General features: G+C 36.6%; 1 pseudogene; it reads left to right on the top strand.

The window, feature by feature from the left end:
• Positions 1 to 997: 997 nt before the first annotated feature.
• LOC120766848 lies at positions 998 to 7,041 on the top strand (annotated as a pseudogene).
• The last annotated feature ends 205 nt before the right edge of the window (positions 7,042 to 7,246 follow it).

Genomic DNA, 7,246 nt, shown 5'->3' with positions numbered 1-7,246 from the left:
AAATCATTTTCATTAAGTCGTCTTCTTATAAGCCTGCTTGATACATTCAAGCCAAATTCTTCATTTATTTCCGCCGCGATTGTTCGAGAGGACTTGAAAGGATCAAGCTTACTCTTTTTGACGATTACTTTGTCCGCATGGGCTGTTGTTTTTCGTGGGGGCATCTTTCGCATTTTCTTCCTAATTAGCATATTTGGGTCTGCACATACATTTCACAATACATTTGATGTCGTTATACACCATCTTTCTAGAACAAGCTAGAATTTCTGCAATTTTGGTTTGTTTTTTTTCCTCTTCGATAAAGGTCCCAAATATTTTTTTTTCAAGTGAGCAGTGAGGTCCTCTACCTATTTTCTTCCACAATACCGATTTTAACGAAAGACATTATATTTTTAAATGCAATTAAAAAGAATTTATTGAAAGCACTAAACAGTAACTGTCTTAGTTGACGGTGAAAACAAAACTGCGCTATTTTGGTGTCCAACGGAATAAGTAGTATGCAGATTGAGTAAAATAAAGCAAAAACAAATAAACACAAGGATAACGGAATTTTTTTAGTGGAGTTGTAAAAACAGAGAATAACACCACAAGAATGGCATAAGAATATGTACGACTATCTCTTAATTTTTTATGGGATAACAATTAATATAATGCTTACGAAAGATGCGCTATTTCTCTGTCCATAGCTGTATATAAAAATTGAAATCCGGTTGACTTTCCATCTGCCCGTATGTTCGTCCGCTCGTTAATGGGCGTAATCGGATCACTGCCACGCCCACAAATCGCCATTAACCGAAAACCTTTCAGACCTAGCTATAACAGTTGTGAGATCTGGTTTTAACAACAGTAAGCTACCTTAAAATTTATTTTTCATGTGTTAACCTGCAAGCAGTGATTGTGAGCACTGTTTTTCAATAGAACTGCAAAAAAAAAACATTGAACGATAAAAAGCGGATCACAGGCTTTAGTTTCAAAGAGTAATTTAGCAAGCTTAGACATGCGTCCACGTGGTGAGTGATTTTATTCTTTTTAAACATATAAAACTGAAATTATGATAGTGATTGAAGTTACCATAAGATTTCTCAAACGATTGTGCTCATTTAAACTAATTTGCTGATAGTTATTATTAATTCGAGGGCAATAAAACACAGATATCACAATTGTGTTATTCAGGCACAGCACACAGTTTCGTTGCATGCTCACAAATGTGTTATCTTCCCAATTTCTAGGAAGATTTTTCAATTTGGCCAACAGCGATGTCGTCAAAGAAGTCCTAGACATTTTAGATCAATCTGATGTAGACTTCAGTGATGATGATGACAATGCAGATGAAACTTGGACTCCGTTTAACGTAAACGCTGGTGGAGAAGAAAGCGATGAAAGTACAGATGACGATGAAGGGGATCCAGAAGCTCAACAATCAAACTTCGCGGGCCCAGCAGTCATACAACCGTCATCGAACGCTATACCTAAACCACCACTCAGGAGAGAAATTTGGAAAAATGCACCCTTTCCGAACACACAGCTTCCTATAAGTTATGGTTGCCAAAATCAAATAAGGGTGAAGACACCTTTAGTATACTTAAAGAATTATTTTTCGGAATACCACTATGAGAATGTGGTGAAACTTACCGAAAGGCAGCCAAATATATTTCGACAGGTTTTTTATTACAATACCTTCGTAGAATCGCTTTACCAAATGGATTATCCTGCAACAGGTACATACAATACTGACAAACAGGATACCTAAATGTGTTAAATTCCCTCTGGATAAAGATATGAATCGAGGTGATATATGCCTATAACGTAGCTCTTGTGAAATGGAAGGATACAAAAGCGGTTATAGTTGCTTCGAGTAAATGTGGAAAAGACCCCGTTGGTGAAGTTGAGAGGTGGAATAGAAATCTGAAACGCCGGTTGCTCGTTGAAATACCTTCAGTAATTGAGAACTATAACATGCTTATGGGAGGGGTTGATTTGTGTGATCAAATGCTCGAATATTACAGAATAAAAATGAAGACAGAAAAGGACTGTCAAGGCGTTTTTTTCACTTTCTTGATCTGGCAATCTATAACTCATGGATGGAATACAGAGGAGACTGCAAGATTTACGGACTACCAAAGTCGAAAGTCAAGGCATTTTGAACATTCAAAATAGAGCTTGGAACTGTACTAGCAGCTTACCTCGAAGCTCCTGATCAGGTTGAACCCTTTATATTGCCGGAAGACTTTTACGGAACCAAATATCGACCTCATGATGCACCTGATGACATACGTTATGATCGCTCTGACCACTGGCCTTCTATTTCATATGATCCGCCGAGGGTTTGCCGTAATAAGTCGATCAAGAGGAAGACACCAAAAATGACTGGCAAAATATAAGGACTGTTTTGAAAAGTACCATACACGTAACTGACTAAAGTATATACAATTGCTTTCTATTTCTTAGTAACCTAACTTTCTTTTCTTTTATTCAAACGATTAAAGTTAAAATGATTTTTATAAAATAATGAAGTATTTGAAAATTTTTACAGCTTATAACCTAGATACCACAAATGTGCGATGTCCTGTTTTTAAAAAAGAACACTTTGGAAGCGTTTTTCAGGTTAATTTTGGCATATATTTACAAAAAAAATTGTATTCCAACGTCTAATGCGAAATTATTAAGAAAAATATCCCTAAGTCTGAAAGGGATAAAAGGCCATAACTAGGCACGAAATTAAGCTGTAAAACTTTAATTTGGTACAAAAAATCGAGATGGTATTAGAAAGTTTTATGGGAGTGGGCGTGAAAATTGGAAAATAGGCGTGGCACCGCACACTTTAACTTATAGAACAATTTTAAATTCCACTTAAATCGTTCGGTTTCCAGTACATTATTCAAGAAGCAATTAATATAACGGGATACAAATTTTCATGAATAATATCTTTAGTGTGTGCCATCTTATGTCCAAAAATTGCTTCAATCCAATAAAAACAGTTCAAGCCACTAGGTACCGAATATTTAGACTCCGGTACCTATAGTTGACTCTTGATCGAAAATGTCGGTTAATGTGTGATATATATATAACTGAAATTAAGGGATAATTCTTCTCTTATAATAGTGTGTCTTTGTGTCAAAAATGATTTGTATCCGACCAATACTTCTCTTAGCCCCCATATAACTTCCGGATGACTTTGTACCGCATTTATATATCCACCAATATTTTTTTTCGATATTTCTTTATATATTGGATCTGCTTGGAAAAGCCTAGCAATAATAATTCAAATCTTAAATCTATTTATTTAACTTTTTTGGTAGAACGTTGCTCTCTAGGAAGTTGGTAGATCACTTTTTTATATAAGTACGTGTTTGATTGCAGGAATTTACCAAAGCAATAGCCAGTGGGCTGGGAAGATCGCGAAGTTTAGAAATATATCTCATTCTCCTATCCTCTATTTCCTTCATTACCATAGGAATATCAGGATCTTTATGAAACCGTGATTGTTCTAAGAATTTTAGACTGGAACTTTTGTACAGTAAAATCGCGCAAAAGTTAAGTCGCGGGAAAATTAAATCTTCGACTAAGTTGATCAATTTTGAGCGTCCACTTACGGTTCAAAAAACTTAACTTTCGATTAACCTTTTTGAGCTTATCTATTTCTTCAAACACGGGTTTTTTGGCAAAAAAACAATTGCTGTGTATTCCCCGAATTTCTACGTAAAAAAATATTGTCAGTGTCGTGAGGTACATACAGATTTTGACAGCTAATTAGAAACGCTCCCTTTTTTGTATGTGGCTTATTCTTAAAAGTCTTGCATTGTTCATGGTGCTCTATTTACTAATAAGTTCACTATGTTTTATAGTTGTGAAGTAAAAGTTCTTTTTTTATTTTTATTAATAATATTACTGATTTAGAGTAAGTGTGTGTTTCAAAGTTGTGGTTTAAAATATATTAAAATATATTATTAGGTTGTCAAATATTTTTGCTCTTTATTCAATGCTTTATAAAAAGTGTTACAGTGCTCGGATTTAGTACAAATATGCGCCGTTTCTTTCGATAATTTGTTTCCATCGAGACGGCAACTTCATACCTCCCTCGTAGATGCCCCCCTCCTTATATGCGAAGAACTGGGACAGCCACTTTTCACAAGCCTCTTTTGAGTTCAACTTTACACCAACAAGGGCGTTCGTCATGGATAGGTGGTATTCACTTGGCGCTATGTCCGGGCTATATGGTGGATGCGATAAAATCTCCCAAATGAGCTTCCTGGCGTTGTCCTGGTGGAACACTACACCCTTCCTGTTGACCAATTCTGGACGCTTCTGGTCGATCGCCTGCTTCAAGCGGTCCAGTTGTCCACAGTAGATGTTAGAATTAAGCGTCTGGCCATATGGGAGCAGCTCATATTGGATGATTCCCTTCTAATCCCACCAAACACACAGCCTCATGGCCGTCAATCCCAGCTTGGCCACAGTTTGAGACGATTCACCGTATGTTATCCATTTTACGTCGCCAGTCACCATCCGCTTAAAAAATTGGTCAAGTTCGTTCCGTTTCAGCAGCATATCACAGGCGTTGATTCGGTCTAGAAGGTTTTTTTTTTTGCGTCAAATCATGCGGCACCCAAACAACAAGCTTTTTTGTGTATCCAGCCTTCTGCTGATGGTTTAAAATGGTTTAGTGACTAACTCCCATCTTCTGGGCGATGTCACGAGATGGCGCATGTCGGTCTAACTCGATTTTTTCCATGATTTAATCGGTATTCGTCGTCAGAGGTCTTTCGCCGTCTGGTTTATCCATGGTGTCGTTTTCACTTTTCTGAATCGTCGAAACCATTCCTTCGCAGTTCGAAGTGATAAAGTACCATCCCCCAAAACACCATTAACCTCACGAAACGTTTCTCTAGCGGATTTGCCTTTAACGAAGGAAAACATTAAAATAACGCGAATTTCGGCGTTAGTGAACTCCCTGTTTACATCACTATAAATGTTGAACGCAATATCCAAACTAATCATGCATAGCGTAGTTTTGTAAGTTATGTCAAGACCTTTCGAAGATGTATAGTATTGCCAGATACGAGATTTGTAGCGCTTTATACATAGCTGCGAAATTCAGAGGACAAAAAGGCGTAAGGGAGATATTTGAACGCCTATTATTTATTCCTGTTATGAGGAAGATTCAAAGCATACATACGTCTAAGTTGACGAAAAAGTTTTTAATGAAAATTCTATTAATGTTTTGGAGCGAGAATCGACCAGTCCAGACTTAAGCCCTATAGAACATCTCTAGGTGATGTTAAACGAGCCAAAAATATCCCAATAGAATGTTCTTTGTGATGAAATTAGAACGGAATGGCGAAGGGTCTTATAAAGAAAATTCGGAATCGATGTGAAGCAATATAAAAGTATAGTAAAAGAGATAACCAACAAAATACTAACTGAAAATAAGAAAGTTTTTATAACATAATTTTTTGTTGATAAAATATTTTCGTTTCTAATAAGTTGTCGCACTCAAAATCTTCAAAACAAAAAGGAATTTTAAACAAAAGTTTTATTATAAAATACAGTATAAATACGTGATTTATAGGAAAATAGCATCATTTACATCAAAATCGTTTCTAATTAGCCGTCAACCGCTGTACGCAGTTTGTCATGAGCGTTTAACTTGTGAGTTGCCTATAAATAGTGCGATAAAAAATTTCAACAAAGTAGAAAAAATCATTGCATTTGAAGAGAAATCGATGAAGGTATTGTTGGATTACTAGTAAAGTGGCCATCTCTAAAATAAAAAAAAAACGTCATGAAGTTTTGGAAGCAGTGGCAAACACACATGAAGTGGCAACCAAGAAAACCTTACATAAATCGGAATATCCCATCCTTGAGGCAAAGTTGTATAAGTGCTTCTTAAACCAATGATGGGGTAATTGTGCAATGAGTGGTTCAAATTTAAAGCAAGAGCCAAGCTCGAATTTGCCAAATTGCACCCTGGAAAACAATTTCGTGCAAGTGATGGATGTATAGCAAATTTCAAAAAACGATACGGTATTCGCCACTTAAAAATTTGTGGGGAAATCCTCTCAAGCGACAAGTCGGAAATAACACTTTTCGTTCATAATTTCCGAGCAAAAATTAATAAAATGGAAATTTCGGACATGCAGCTATATAACGCTTGATGAATCTGGATTATTTTATCGTTTTCTGGCCGATAAAACATTTGTCGCGTCAAATGAAAAGACGGTACCTGGCCGGAAAATAGCTAAGGATAGAATCACATTTATGTTGCGTGCGAACGCAGATGGTTCGCATAAGTTGAACCAATTGATAATTGGTAAATCCGCAAATCCTCGCTGCTTCAAGGGGCTTAAAAATCCATTGGACTATGCTAACTCGCAAAAGTCTTGAATGAATTCAGTGATATTGTTCCGCTGGTTCCATCATTCGTTTATGAAGCAGGTGAATTCATTTTTTTAACATTTTAATTTTTTAAGTGTGCCAAAATATTGTTTATGTTTGCAAATTTTCTGCAGAAAATAATTTACCACCAATGGCATTCTTGCTGATTGGCAACTGTACGTTCCGGTTGAGAATAATTTGAAAGGACAATCAATACGGGATGCCATCTTACTGCTTTAATTAGCATGGGATGAATTACCAAGAGCTGTGTTTATAAAAGCTTGGAAAAATATAAAACAGTGGGACAATGATCAATACGACAGCGAAGACGAAATTACTTTGCTCACATTGATTAGATAAAATAGTTCTCACGATGATACATTTCGGGAGGTGCAATCCATATTGTCCACGGTGGGTGGTGTTGACATCAGTGAAGACATCAACAATTGGAACGACGATCAAAACACGGAAGATGATGAAGATTTCGAAGGGTCTGACAATGAAGTTGAAGAACCAGTTATCGAGGAAGACATGCAACAACAGAAAGTGAGTTTTACAGAAGTAGTTGATGTAAATCAGATATCACATCAAAATTGGAGCTATTACACAAAAGAAAAGAAACAAAGAAGTCTTGACCGCTTCCTTAAACTCGCCCATAGAAATTAATATGTGCACATGTATGTACAATGAGGAAGAGGAAGACCTCCACTCCGTTGGAAGGACCAGGTGGAGAAGGACCTGGCTATGCTTGGAATATCCAATTTACGCCACATTGCGAAAAGAAGAAACGACTAGCGTGCTGTTGTTAACTCGGCCATAATCGCATAAGTGGTGTCTACGCCAGTAAAGAAGAAAAAAGAGTCATGCAAAT

The sequence above is a fragment of the Bactrocera tryoni genome, chromosome 1 (assembly GCF_016617805.1).
Source record: "Bactrocera tryoni isolate S06 chromosome 1, CSIRO_BtryS06_freeze2, whole genome shotgun sequence".
Taxonomy (NCBI): Eukaryota; Metazoa; Arthropoda; class Insecta; order Diptera; family Tephritidae; genus Bactrocera; species Bactrocera tryoni.
Note: the sequence above shows the minus strand (reverse complement) of the source record. Positions and strands in the feature narration are given on the sequence as shown.